This window comes from Chlorocebus sabaeus, chromosome 21 (genome assembly GCF_047675955.1).
Source record: "Chlorocebus sabaeus isolate Y175 chromosome 21, mChlSab1.0.hap1, whole genome shotgun sequence".
NCBI classification, from domain to species: domain Eukaryota; kingdom Metazoa; phylum Chordata; class Mammalia; order Primates; family Cercopithecidae; genus Chlorocebus; species Chlorocebus sabaeus.
Window position 1 is genome coordinate 79,171,067 of NC_132924.1, and position 15,567 is coordinate 79,186,633.

Here is a 15,567-nt window from a genome sequence, read left to right on the forward strand (position 1 = left end):
TCCTCGGGCCCGCGCCGCGCTTCCGGACCCGCGCGACTGCGGAGCGCCCTGGACCGGGGGCTCCCACGTCCGCGCCTGCGCAGCTAGGGGGTGCTGCCCTCAGAGAAACCCTCACTTGACCCAGAGCTCACCACAGCTGAGCTCACTACACCGAAGCCGGCCTCTCCTCCCCTTCACAGATCTCAACTTTTATATGAATTTACAATGTATTGGCATAGATGAAGTCGCGTTTCAAGACATGTGTTAGGGGCCTTTGATTAAAATTGCAAAACGACAGACTTCTGGCGACCATGCTGTGGGGTGCCTCGGAAGTGTGAATCACCAAAGATTCCTACGGAAATTAGGTTAATTTTCAAAGTTAGCATCGCAGCCATGGTTGAAAAATGAAGAAAGGTTATACCTAAAAGACAAGGCGTGGTCGGACAGGCCCTCGGTGACCTACACTTTCACCTCTTCTACCCTGTCAGTCGAGAGTACTCTTTTTGAGGCATTGTTGGTCTCTTTCTTCAAGAAGCTAACTCCTTTAAGATTCGTCTTAGGTAATACTTTCCTCTTGGCACCCTGTTACGGCGTGGAGCCCCAAGGTAGTGTGATCTCCTTGCTGGCTTCCTCAGTACCTGGCAAGTTTCTGGACAGCTGGAATGTGGCATATTCGTGTATATGAAAAATCAGCTTCCAAGTACTTACCTGAATTTCAAGCACGAATATGATTTAGCAGGCTACTTGCCACTGAGGTTATTCCGTCAGGGTTGACAACTGTTATTGAACGTCTTTCTAGTAAGCGAACCCTTTCTCTTTCGAGACCTGTTTATCTCCTTGTTTGCTGTCCAGAGAGTGCAAAAAATACTTTTCATTTTCTATGCAGACAGAGACAATCTTTATTTTTATCTTGGCTCCGGTTCCTCAGTCCCCAGCACAGTCAGTCCTCAGTGAGCACCTAATACCAAATGGATGGTTGCAGATTTCTCCCGCTAAACAACAAAGCATCATAGATACCCCTCAGGCTAGGTGAGTGCAAGGTGACCATACACTGCTACCTGGTGCATCTGAGACCACGATGAGCGGTGCTCCAGGTCTTTCAGCTTTCTCTCCCTTTTTTTTCTACTTTGTTTCTGTATCTTCCTCTCAGTACGTCTCTTTTTGTTCTCTTTAGCCCGTTTTTCTAAGCTTTTACTCTCATTCTGTTGAGGTCTTCTGGGTAGGCACCTGGGGACGGAGTAGTGAATAGTAGGACTATTTAGCTTGAGCTTCGTATTCACGAAGATTCAAATTAGACTATTAATGTTATTTTTCTTTTTCTTTTTTCTTTCGTTCTTTTCTTTCTTTTCTTTTTTTTTTTTTTTTTTTTGAGACAGAGTCTCACCCTGTCACCCAGGCTGGAGTGGAATGGCGTGATCTCAGCTCACTGCAACCTCTGCCCCCCGGGTTCAAGCGATTCTCCTGCCTCAGCCTCCTGAGTAGCTGGGATTACAGACGGGCGCCACCACATCCAGCTAATTTTTTTCTATCTTTATTAGAGACCGGGTTTCATCATGTTGGCCAGGTGGTTGGTCTTGAACTCCTGACCTCATGATCCACCCGCCTCGCCACCCAAAGTGCTGGGATTACAGGCGTAAGCCACCGTGCCCCGCTCTTAATGTTATTTCAAAATGAGATATGCCTTGGCAGATTAGAGATACGTTCACATGCAGCTTTATTAATTAACTTTAAAGATCTAAAACATACCATAACTTAGTAAACCAATATTGGCATCTCTTCTTCTTTTTGTTTATTGAAGGCCTTAGAAATTGGAATTGGCCAGGCCCTTTCTCAGCTTCTGTGCTAAACTTTCTGTTGCTTCTGTCTGCCTCTCCTGCTTCTTGTTCAAGCCCACCAGTGGAAGGCATGGTGGTTACTTTTCCTCAGGAAACCTTCAGTGTTAGAGTAACTGCTTGAACTTTAAGAAGGTTCCGTCCTTGGCTCTGTGGCACTCAGTTTTAAAGATGGAGACCACTGAGGGTGAGCGGAACCACATCTGGTCACTTATCAGAACTCATTCGGAGAATCTCTCTGAGCAGAACAAAACAGAAGTGAGCCGCCACTGTTCACCTTCAGTCACAACCCAGCACTGCTTCTGCCAGTCAGCCGAGCTCAGGGGCCTACCTTCCTGAGAAGGAACAGGCCGTGACTGGCAGAGCCAGTGAGATCTGATTGGGCGACAAGATAATTGTGATTTTTTTTTTTTTTAAATCTTCCCCAGACAAGAGTGTTTAAACAACAGCATCTCATTGAAGGCACAACTGTTCAAAATCTGAGAAGAATGTTCAGATGACTATATCACACTGATTACAACACTGGTCATTTTCTGATTTGCTCCTCAAATCTGAGGAAAGAGCCAGATGCTCTGGGAACAACGTGTTCCAGGTCTACTCTACTAGGGCTATTTGGAAAATAATCCCTGTAATATAAAATGGTTCTGTCTATCTGGGGTAGTATTATTGAACTCTATCTGTGGTGGTGTAATTATGGCTAAGTTACTTACATAATTTTTCATTGTTTTACTTTCTCTCTGTGGCTTTGAACGCATGTGCCAGACTGTGACACTTGGGATTTAGGAATGCTCAGAAGGCCAGAAAGGAAAGTATATTTAGGCAACCATATATTAGCTATATTAGGCAACTACATATAGCTATATTAGGCAACTCATTGGCTAACTATACTATTTTTTGTTTTTCTCAATGGGAATACAAAGTTTTGGTCAGCTTATTGGCAAGATGAGACTTTGTAACTCATTCCTGACCAATATTTATCTCCTTTTCTGAAAAGATATTGTTTAATACCAAATTCAAAACCTGACTTTTGCTTATAAACTCAAATAAGTGTTTTGTTTTCACTAATGAATTCAATAATCATTTTAGAAAAATTTTAAAATAACTATATTTAAATTGTGCAATAGATTGGTTCGATAGGCTCAGTAAATTAATCTCAAAATAATTTGAAGCCTCTTAAACTTTTCATTTTAAAACATATTTTGATTTACAAATTGCAAAGTACAAAGAGTTCTTTATTATTTTTATTTTTTTTTTTATTTTTATTTTTTGAGACGGAGTCTCGCTTTGTGGCCCAGGCTGGAGTGCAGTGGCCAGATCTCAGCTCACTGCAAGCTCCGCCTCCTGGGTTTACGCCATTCTCCTGCCTCAGCCTCCCGAGTACCTGGGACTACAGGCGCCCGCCACCTCGCCCGGCTAGTTTTTTGTATTTTTTAGTAGAGACGGGGTTTCACCGTGTTAGCCAGGATGGTCTCGATCTCCTGACCTCGTGATCCGCCCATCTCGGCCTCCCAAAGTGCTGGGATTACAGGCTTGAGCCACCGCGCCCGGCCACAAAGAGTTCTTTATACACTTCACCCAGTTTCCTCTAATGTTACCATCTTCTATAACCATCATATATTTGTCAAAACAAAAAAATAAGTATTGGTGTATTACTACTGACTAAACTAAAGAATTTTTCAAGCTTCATCAGTTGTCCACTAATGTCTTTTTTACTGCCCCAGGATCTAATCCAGGAAACCACATTTAATGTAATGAGTGTCATAGGTGATCAGCAACTGTCTGGGGCCAGTGGTGCAGGCAGTAAGAAGAATTTACCAAGGTAGTTGTAGGTAAAGAAAGGCAGATTTATTTGAGAAAGTAGGAAAATGTATTGCAAGGGTGCAACAGGCAGGTCAGCGAAAGAGGAGCTGACTGCAAAGAGACAAAAGCTTGCTAGGAATTTTAAAGGATGGTGCTTGTGCTCTGCGCTTGAAGAAGACTTTGTGTAGTAATAATAATGCTGAAGTTGCAGTGAGCTAACTTGAATTTTTCTATCAGCCAAGAATCTGATGATAGCTGGGCACAGGAAGATTGTGGGTGATTAGGCATGAGGGCTATGTGTCCTGGACCATGAAGAAAGGCAGATATCTGCTTTCTCGTTTTGCTTTCCCCTGGTCCTGCCAGCCTGAATCCTTTTCCCGAATTAGGACTCTACCTTTCTTCACGCCCCGACAGAGCAACAATGACTAATCTTTGGCATGTGGTTGAATGTCTCATCTTCCAACTGCTTCTTGCTGACCAGGGGTGTAGAGTTGGCCCTACCTAGGATTGTTAGTTGGTCAGGAGGTTATGTGGGCCTAAATCCCGGAATTGAGACTTAAATTGGGCAGGGTTGCTATAAGACTATGGGGGAACAGCTCTTGTAGCCTAAAATTTTGTTCTGCTGCGTTCAAAGGAAAGTTGTGGAGTTCTCTTAGTAGCTGATAGATTTGCTGTAGTACTATTTTGGTTTGAAATTGTTGTATCCTAGAAAACACAAAACCAGATGTAGTATTAACAATACATGATGCAAATAAACAAACTAATATGAGCTTTATTATAGGCAGAAGAAGTTGAGCAACCCATGGCCAAATTTAACTGGAGAACCTTTGAAATAGTTGTGCTAAAAAGGAATCTTGAGGAACTCTTTTTTGAAGGCCCTTTAGTATTTTTATGCTCTCTGTTATCTTTTCTAAACTTTCTTCTACCTGACCTGAGTTACTGATGTAAAAGCAACAAGTTTTATTTAACAGCATGCAGGTGCCTCCTTCTTCAGCAGGAAGCACGTTCAACATGAGTTGGTTCTGCAAAACATCCCCTGCCAACGAGTTTAGGGCCTGCCATTGGGCTTCAATGGCTGTGACTGTAGCTTCCCAAGATTGCTGGACTAGGATGGTGAGATTATGAATACTGCATTTAAGCATGGGTATATCTGCAAACCAAAAGATAGCACAGGCTACAGAATGTCCTAGGTCATTTTTCTCTATGGCAGGATTATTATTGGCGAGGATGCCATATGATGGGAGACTAAGTACTGCTTCTAATGTCCTTTGGAGGGACCAATATAAGAAGGATTTTAACTTTCGAACTTGGCCAGAGGTTACAAAGTCTGAGGAGTTATATATATGCACTCCAGATATTGCTGCAGCTATAGTGCAAATGCTTCTTCACTTAATAGGCAAGGCTAGAAATACATTAGATCTGTATACAAAGAAGAACCCAGTTCCTTTTCATGAAACTCCTGAAGAGGCACTTCATAACCAGGCATAGGTGTGATTAGTTTAGATTCCAGTATGATTTGCATAAATAGAGGGATCCCATGGTCCCCCAGGATTAAATGTGGATGGGCGGTGACCCAGAAAGTAGTTATCCATGCATAAGGGGATAAAAGTTAGACTTGTTGTGTTATGTGAATGTGGGGCCTGACAGATATGATTTTTGAATATTAATGGGATAAGAGAAAATTGAGGAAAAGATGTATTAGTGAAGTTGAGAAGTCGTCCAGTTTTGACTGCTATTTCTACATATTCCATTTTGGTTGCTGAACTCTTTATAGGCATAAAGGAATTGTTATAAATCTTTCTGGCATGAACTTTGTTGTTTCCTTATCATAGAGAAAAACTGGAGGTGCACAGTGAACTTGTTAAGAGTCATTATATGGCTTCCATTCTGGTTTGTTTGGTTATAGCTGAGAGTGTAATTGCAATGGGCTTCTGTGTTAAAGCCCCTGGGAAAGGGCCAGACTCCTTGAATTTCTAGCCTTACAGGCCATCTCTGGTGACCTCCCTGTTTGCTCGGTCACTGTGGATGATTGGCATGAGGGATCAGTTGGCCTAGGTTTACCTCATAAACCTGTATTTTTGGTGTGCGTGTACCTGGTGTAGTTGAATCCAAAGCATTGGGCTTGTGTGTTAGCAATTTCTTCTATAGATAGTGGGACTGCTAGGAGAATAATGTCGTTCTCGAGTCACTACCAACGTGAGCATATCCGGCAGTTAGTGCTGTGTGTTGTGTTAGCAACCTGAGATATTACTGGTTAGACTGGGTGCTTGGTGCAGCCATGGAAGCAATAGTTAACCATCATAGACAGAATAAACATAGAAGGATATTTAAGGAAAATGGCAATATACAGTAAACTCAGGGAGACAAGAAAGAAGAAAGGCTGTAAAGAGTATGAAAAAAACCAAACACTTAGTACTTAGTACCTCAGCATATCAATGTTGTGGTATGGGGGTAAATAACATTACTAGGACAAAGATGAAGAAATATCCCCTGGGCAGTAGTTTTGGAGGTCCCCCTGCAAATAGTAATAATGTACTATCTCCCTTATAAAAGCATTAATATCAAGAGGGTGAAGCTGCTCAAGAGAGGCAGTTGGATAGTTACTGAGAGCTTGCAGTAGAATTGAATAAAAAGAGTCAGCTTTAAGAATAACGTTTAAGGGCCGGGCATGGTGACTCACACCTGTAATCCCAGCACTTTGGGAGGCCAAGGTGGGCAGATAACCTGAGGTCAGGAGTTCAAAACCAGCGTGGTCAAAATGGTGAAACCCTGTCTCTACTAAGAAAAACTACAAAAATTAGCTGAGCATAGTGACACACACCTGTAGTCCCAGCTACTTGGGAGGCTGAGGCAGGAGAATCACCTGAGCACAGGAGGTGGAGGTTGCACTGAGCCAAGATTGGGCCACTGCACTCCAGCCTGGGTGACAGAGTGAGTCTCTGTCTCAAAAAAAAAAAGAAAGAAAAAAAAAGAATAAGGTTTAAAGGAGGTGCTGGATTTATTTCCATCAACTTTAAGGGAGATTTAAAAATTCTAGGTTGTTTGGTTTAACAAAATCTCTTTTACTTTTTTTTTTTTTTAATTTAAATGAGTTTCCAATGTTTACCTTCTAGTTAGACTGTAAATAATGAGTATCATCTCAGCAGTAGCAGCTGAGTAACAGCAGGTTTAAAGCAGGCAGAAAGAAAGAGAGGAAGATCTCTATCTTTAGAAGACTCTACTTAACTCTATAGTGCAGGTTAACCATTTGAGCTGTGAATTTTTTTGTTGTAGTTTGCCCATCAGTTTAAATGTGCACAAAATTATAATAGTGAAAGAGATCCGATCTAGCCCACCTGCCCCTCTTGCCTTTAGCTTGTAAGCTGCCTTAATCATTCCGGGGCTTTTGGGCTGAGTTAATTTTAGAAGACATCTAGGTTATAGTTTAATGATAATAGCCCTTCCCCCAAACTCAAACACCTTTTTAAAGCTAATGAGTGACCATCAGGCCAGGGGGTGGAGAGGAGCCTGATTTCTGCTAAGGCATAGACACAGACTGCCAGCCATTCCTGTAGATAACACCACTATTGTAGGTTTGCCTTTTGAGGTATCTTTTCAGGTTTTTTGAAGTCTGACACCCATGGCTCTGCCTGGACCCACCAATCCCACTCCTGTGACCTCACCCAAAAGCGATTCAGTGTGCAGGAGGACAGCTTCCACTCCCTGTGATTTCATCTCTACCCCAACCAATCAGCAGCAACCCCAGCCACCCCACCCCTCCCCTAAACTGCCTTTGAAAAACCCCTAAACTACGATCTTTGGACAAGGTTGATTTAAATACTAACTCCATCTCCCACGTGGCATGGCTGGCCTCATGTCTATTAAACTTTTTCTGTAATGCTGTACTCTTTCTTTGTACAGCAGGCAGGAAAAACTCCTCGGGTAGTTACACATCCAACCCAAAACTCAGGACTCAAACCCCTGTATGGCTGGCTCTCTTTCTACTAGATGGGCCTGGGGCTCGGATGTTCCTTTTATACAAGGAATGAATCTCTGGGTTGGCCACTCCTGTATTCCCTCACTGGGAATACATTTTCAGGTGTATCTGCTGTACAGGGCCATTCTAAGGGTATGCTCAAGTTATTCCTCTCAGGGGCGTTTACCCTACACTTTGACAAGAAGTTTAACCTTCCTAAGTTTCCATTTTCTCATCCCCATTTTGCAGACGGGAAATGAGAGTTGTAGTGGGATTTAAATTTTATAATCATAAGAGATCATTTAGAAGAGTGTCTGGTACAGACTAAGAACTGAGGAAATGTTACCCATTCTTGCCACTGTGTTCCAGAAACAGTGGAGTGGATGCATCAACCTTCTGATCGGGTGGGTAAGAAGCAGCAAAGACTTAGTGCTAGAACAAAAGTCATTTAAGGAAATCAGACTTTGGCTAGAGTGAATTAGAGTTGTAAGGAAGAATGTTCCATTGATAAAATGAAAGAAATATGAAATGAGAATATAATTCTTGAAAGCAAATTAAATGCAGTTTTTCCTTACTGAAAGCTATGTGGGGCAGAGGTCTTGCTAATCCTCCCTGTGTGGGTCTACTTTTAATCTATTTGTGTCATCATCATTTCAAGCTTAGCTCACATTTAAGCAATGAATAAACAGGGAAACCCTCTAATTTGTAGAGGTTAATTTTATTTTTATATTTTTGAGCCCGAGTCTCACTCTGTCACCCAGGCTAGAGTGCACTGTCCCAGTCTCAGCTCACTGCAAGCTCTGCCTCCCAGGTTCAAGCGATTCTCGCGCCTCAGCCTCAAAAGTAGCTGGGATTACAGGCACCTGCCACCATGCCCAGCTAATTTTTATATTTTTAGTAGAGACAGGGTTTCACCATGTTGACCAAGCTAGTCTCAAACTCCTGGCCTCAAGTGATCCACCCGCCTCATCCTCCCAAAGTGCTGGGATTACAGGCATGAGCCACGATGCTGGCTGAGGTTATTTTTATAATAATCATTACAAGTACTGTAATTAAGTTATTAAAATAACTATTTTATAATAACATAACTTGGCCTTTGAATAGTGTTTTGCCTTTTTCAGAGAACTTTCAGGGTCATTTTTTTATGTGATCTTTGAGTTAAAGGATGGTGTAGGAATTGTAATCCACATTTTGCTAATGCAGAAACTGAAGTTCAGAGGGAAGAAAGTGTATTAGGAAAGGCTTCATAGGGGAAGTGACACAGTATTGTAGCTTGAGAGATGTGTAGGTGATTCCTCAAGTAGATGGGGGCTGAGGGGTTTTCAGCAGAGATGCTGCAGAGGGTAGGGCAGGTAGGGCATAGTGATAGAGGAGGGGGAGTTCTATAGTGGGACCAAATACTTTGATATATCTGATGCTTTGGGTAAGGGGAGCAGTGTAGAGTCAGGGCTTTGTATATCAGGCTAGGAGTTTGGACTTTATTCTCTGGCAGGGAAGTGCTTTCAGGCAAAGGAGAGTAATATGATTAGATTTCAGTTTAGGAAGATCACTATGTCAGTAGTGTAGAAGCTGAACTGGAAAGATGTTTAAGTGGTAGGTTCAAGCTAGCTGATATTTTCTAATCCTATTGATCATGAGGTCTCAGTTCCCAGGTATGGTGACAATGAGCAAGTGTAGACAGCCAGGTTGGCACTAGCAGCATAAACTACTTGTGACAAAAGCGCAGCATTTAGACACAGAAACCACTGGCTGCTGTCCTAGATTTGTCAGATCTACAAATTTTCCTGGAGCATTTACCATTTAATTTCCTTTGGCTTACCTCATCTGTGTAATGAGGGTATTTGTATGGCACCAGCTTTGCACATGTGAACATTGATGAAATACTTCAAATAAAACAAATTGGAACTTGGGAATGAAGATAGATATGAATATGCTACAGGCTGGTCCCAAAATCATAGCTAAGGGTGGAAGGCTTAGCAGGTTGCCTATGCTATATAAGCAGGGTTGATAAGAGGTTTTAAGATCCAGTTTTGAGCACCCTCTATTATAAATAATTATTCAAAGGACTTCCATGTTTTATTGTCTTCATGTAAAGCAGAGTACCCACAAAGATTTATACAGAGTTTTCAAGTTTAGCCTTGTATTATAGCCAGCACTCTCTCTTGAAATCAGGTGGGAAGCAAAACAAAATGTCCACTAGTTCTGAATGAATGGTTTATTTATCCTATTTACAATTGCACAGAGAACTGACTTCCTACGAAGGAGAAAACAGTTGATAGATCTTCTGAGACAATAAATTGGGTGAACGAGGGGCTTTGTTTTAAGCCTGCTAGACAGAATTTCTCCAGGATCTGAACTTCCTGTATCTAGGGTGGGAAGCCCAGAGAAATGTACAGTAGCCCTTCCCTCCTAATTCCAACCCTGCGGAATTTGTGTCAGAACCACCAAGATCAGATTCTGAGTGACATCAGAGCATTTATTAGGAGAGAACAGATTACTGAAGGTGACCACTTTCAATATTAGCTAGTCACATACCCAGGATGTCTATAATGTTATCAACAACAGAAATCAATCTTCTAACATGATGCAAAGAGGGGAAAGAAAGAAATGCCTGAGTGGAGGCTGGCCAGGAAAATTCCAATGCTGATGAACTGAAGGCAATGGAAGTGTGTATATCATTTCTCTAGCAGGCATAGGAAGGTGCTTTACACAGTAGGTGGGTTTCTAGAAAGTTAACCATTTTTATTTGTTTATTTTTGAGTCTCACTCTGTCGTCCAGGCTGGAGTGCAATGGCACGATCTCAGCTCACTGCAACCTCTGCCTCCCAGGTTCAAGCGATTCTCTTACCTCAGCCTCCCAAGTAGCTGGAACTATAGGCATGCGCCACTGCACCCAGCTAATTTTTGTATTTTTTAGTAGAGATGGGGTTTCGCCATGTTGGCCAGGCCAGTCTTGAACTCCTGACCTCAGGTGATCCATCCACCTCAGCCTCCCAAAGTGCTGGTAGAAACTTAACTATAATTGTAATTTTTTCAAATGGAATTTTCTTTTAAATATACTTTAGGACTTGGTCACTTAAAGGAATGTTTTGGAGAATCTGCTTGTGAACATTCTTTTTTTTTCTTTTTTTTTTCTGAGGGTCTCACTCTGTTGCCCAGACTGGAGTGCAGCGGCAGGATCTTGACTCACTGCAACCCCACCTCCCAGGTTCAAGCGATTTTCCTGCCTCAGCCTCCTGAGTAGCTGGGATTACAGGTGCGTGCCACCACGCCTGGCTGATTTTTGTATTTTTAGTAGAGATGGGGTTTCACTATGTTGGTCAGGCTGATCTCGAATTCCTGACCTCAGGTGATCCATCCACCTCAGCCTCCCAAAGTGCTGGGATTACAGGCGTGAGCCACCACACCTGGCCTGCTTGTGAACATTGTTTATATTTCATGGGCTTGTTTTTTTAATACTTTCCACCCATTCGAATTTTTTAAAGTGATAAACATTTGCCATTGTCTTACAAGCTCAATAAATTGGTCTTTGCTTTCTGAAGCAACTTGTTATTGTTGCTATTTTCATTGAGGGAAAAGCAAGGTTTCTGTGTTTTTATTTAAACCCCTCTGCTTTCTTATTTTTCTTTTTCTTTCTTTTTTTTTTTTTTTTTTTGAGACGGAGTCTCACTCTGTCGCCCAGGCTGGAGTGGTGCAGTGGCGCGACCTCGGCTCACTGCAAGCTCCGCCTCCCGGGTTCACGCCATTCTCCTGCCTCAGCCTCACGACTAGCTGGGATTACAGGTGCCCGCCACCATGCCTGGCTAATTTTTTTTTTTTTTTTTTTTTTTTTGTATTTTTAGTAGAGGCGGGGTTTCACCGTGTTAGCCAAGATGGTCTGGATCTCCTGACCTCGTGATCCACCCACCTCAGCCTCCCAAAGTGCTGGGATTACAGGTGTGAGCCACCGCACCTGACCTCTTATTTTTCTTTGTTGATTTTTTCCTCTCCTAGTATGACCAATGGTGAGAAGCCTGAGTTTATTGACTTTGACTAGGAATTTACTGACTTTGATTTTGTAATCGAGGCAGGTGACCACCTTTTTGATGAGGCCTGAGAGAATAAGAAAAGTCTCAATCACCCCCCGCCACCCACCTACGGAAATATATATATACCCCATGCCACTGTCACACTGACCCTGCACTGCCATCATAATACATTATCTTAGGCTAACGGCTTCATGTTCTAAAATACAAATACCCTGGAGAATTATTGGATTAAATGGTCTATTACAGCATAATGCTTTAATGAGAAATTATCTGAATATTTTTCTCCTGGCAGTAAAAAAAAAAAAAAAAAAAAAAAGGGAGTTTTAATGGGAGTATACCAAGAAAGAGATGGTCTTGGAATCTGGGCACCATCCCAGGAAGACAGACTTAACTAAAGGCAAAAGTTCTAGGCTGCTGAGGAGCTGTAAAAGGGATACTGAATGCCTGGGAAGTGTGATGGAGAAGCTGCTCAGTATTGAAGAAAAGGAAAATGCAAAGTAGAGCTAAAGCAAACTTGGATTTATGATACAAGTTAGCTTAGGGAAGACTGAACTCTTAGCATCTTTAATTTCATTGTTTGCCAATCATTTGAGAAGAAAAACCTGAACATTTCATACATTCCTTCTAGTATTTATTGATCACTCATATGTACTGGACACTTTAAGTGCTGATCATACAAAGTAGAACAAGATATTCTTGTCCTTAAAGAGTTTATATTTTAAAGGGAGAGATAGGGCTGGATGCAGTGGCTCATGCCTGTAATCCCAACACTTTGGAAGGCCAAGGCAGGTGGATTGCTTGAGCTCTGTGGTTTGAGACCAGCCTGGGCAACATGGTGAAACCCCATCTCTACAAAAAATACAAAAATCAGCTGGGCATGGTGGCCTGAGCTTGTAGTCCCAGCTACTCAGGAGGCTGAGGTGGGAGGATGGCTTGAGCCCAGGAGGCGGAGGTTGCAGTGAGCCAAGATCACACCACTGCCCTCCAGCCTGGGTGACAGACCCAGGCCCTGTCTCAATAAAATAAAATAAATAAAGGGAAAGATAGGACAAAAACTATATATATTTTCAAGTTGTGATAAGTGCAGTGAAGAACACAAAACATGTACTTTTTGTATATTTTTTTGTTTTCTGCTTTGTAATTAAATTGCCCCGTGAAATCTATGGTAAAACAGAGATGAATTGGTAAGGGCTGCAGTCTTCATAATCTACATAAAAACTATGATTGACTCAGGTCGTATATAAGGAAATTTCTGGGGATAATCCTGTGACACTCTCAGTACTCTTTGAAATTCTGTAGAGTGAAGAGCTGTGGATTCTGAAAGGAAGAGCAATCAAGGTGAAGGTGAAGATGTTGAGCTGGAATCTGGACAACTATGTCCACAAAACCCAGTTGGACTTACAGATTGTTCCAAGAAACTATGATCCTACCTTACATCCTTTTGAGATCCTGCAAGAATATGTAAGAGTTTTAAACACTGCCAAACTGGAAGGAGTATTTGCAAAACCATTCCTTGCTTGGCTGGATGGTCACTGAGATGGAGTCAGTTGCTTGGCAAAGCATCCAAAGATCCTGGCTACTGTCCTTTCTGGGGTATGTGATGGAGAGGTTAGAATTTGGAACCTGACTCAACTGAAATGTATCCGTATAATACAAGCACATGAAGGCTTTGTACGAGGAATATGTACTTGCTTTTGTGGGACTTCTTTTCACTGTTGGTGATGACAAAACTGTGAAGCAGTGGAAAATGGATGGGCTAGGCTATAGAGAGGAGGAAGAGCCATTACATACAATATTAGGAAAGACAGTGGGATTGACAGGAAAGACAGGAGGAAGAACCATTACATACAATATTAGGAAATATACTGGGATTGATCATCACAGGAAAGAAGCTGTTTTTGCCACATGTGGACAGCAGCTAGACATTTGGGGTGAACAAAGAACTAATCCTATATGTTCAATGACCTGGAGAGTTGACAGTATAAGTAGTGGTAAATTTAATGCAATTGAGACATTTATCTTGGAAAGTTGCACGTCTAACAGGAATATAGTACTATATGATTTGAAGCAAGCTACTCCTCTGGAAAAGGTTATCTTAGATATGAGAACAAATACAATCTGTTGGAACCCTATGGAAGCTTTCATTTTCATGGCAGCAAATGATTATAACTTATTTACTTTTGATACGTGTGCACTGGACACTCCTGTAATGGTCCACATGGATCATGTATCTGCAGTGCTTGATGTGGATTACTCTCCCACTGGGAAAGAGTTTGTGTTTGCTAGTTTCGATAAATCTATTTGAATCTTTCCTGTAGACAAAAGTCAAAGCAGGGAGGTATATCACACAAAGTGAAAGCAACATGTTATCTGTGTAAAATGGACTTCTGACAGCAAGTATATTATGTATGGATCTGATGAAATGAACATTCACCTATGGAAAGCTAATGCTTCTGAAAAATTGGGTGTGCTTATATCACAAGAAAAAGCAGCCAAGTATTCTAACCAGAAACTGAAGGAGAAATTTCAGCATCATCCTCATATACAACCAACAGCTCATCATTGACATCTACCAAATTCTGTCTACAGCCCAATTCAGGAACCGTGCATCATGAAGGAAGCTTGTTGACGAAAGGAAGTGAATCACATTAAACACAGCAAGCCTGGATCTGTGCCAGTTGTGTCAGAGAAGAAGAAATGCATAGTGGCAGTTGTAAAATATTTGGTATTCCTAACAATCCTGATGTATAATTACTTGTTGCTTTTGATTTGAGAACTCTACAAATAAAAGTGCTGGGACTAGATTAATTGTAAACATTTCAGTTATATATGTAGAGCTTTATCGTTGCTCCTTTTAGCTACCCTGATAAATGATTCTTAAAGGTGGGCTAATTGATAAGACTGTCTAACTGTTTTATCCTTAATCTGTGTTCTTCTTTCATTGAAGGATACAGTACTTACAGTACTTGCAACTAACTCATTTTTTCCGGGGTTTTTGGTTCTTTTTTTGAGACAGAGTCTCGCTGTGTCACCCAAGCTGGAGTGCAGTGGTGCAATCTTGGCTCACCACAACCTCTGTCTCCCAGATTCAAGCACTTCTCCTGCCTTAGCCTCCCGAGTAGCTGGGACTACAGGTGCGTGCCACCACGCCCAGCCAATTTTTGTGTTTTTAGTAGAGACAGGGTTTCACCATGTTGGTCAGGCTGGTCTTGAACTCCTGACCTCGTGATCCTCCTGCCTCGGCCTCCCAAAGTGCTGGGATTACAGATGTGAGCCACCACACCCAGTCATTTTTTCCCGTCTTTTTTTTTGGGATGGAGTCTTGCTCTTGTTGCCCAGGCTGGAGTGCAATGGTGTGATCTTGACTCACTGCAACCTCCACCTCCCGGGTTCAAGCGATTCTCCTGCCTTAGCCTCCTGAGTAGCTGGGATTACAGGTGCCTGACACCATGCCCGGCTAATTTTTTTTTTTTTGTATTTTTAGTAGAGACTGTTTCATTATGTTGGCCAGGCTGGTCTCGAACTACTGACCTCGTGATCTACCTGCTTTGGTCTCCCAAAGTGCTGGAATTACAGGCATGAGCCACCATGCCTGGCCTTTTTTCCTTTACAGATATACTTACTTTCTCTCTGATCTATTGTCATAGACACTTTACATTTGAATTGACATTTAAGACCAAACATTTCTTCTAATACCTTTAATATTACTTTGAAAATGATTGCAATGATGTTTCCTCCTATGATTCCACATAACATTTAGAAGAATGATGTCAACTTTTTATAACTGAATTTATTTCTATTGCTTTATTTTTATTTGGCTTTTTGACCCTTTCAAAACAATCAGCCTGCATTTATATAACTTTTATAAATAATATTATAATTTGGGTCAAGTTAAGATAATAAAACTTCCTTTCAGCATTGAAAAAAAAAAAAAAAGAAATTCTGTAGACTCAGTGTTCTAAACACTGAGGGG

The 15,567-nt window shown here is 41.7% G+C and overlaps 1 pseudogene; it reads left to right on the forward strand.

Annotated features, from left to right (window-relative positions):
* Positions 1 to 12,791: 12,791 nt before the first annotated feature.
* LOC103227392 (DDB1- and CUL4-associated factor 13 pseudogene) lies at positions 12,792 to 15,291 on the forward strand (annotated as a pseudogene).
* Positions 15,292 to 15,567: the final 276 nt, after the last annotated feature.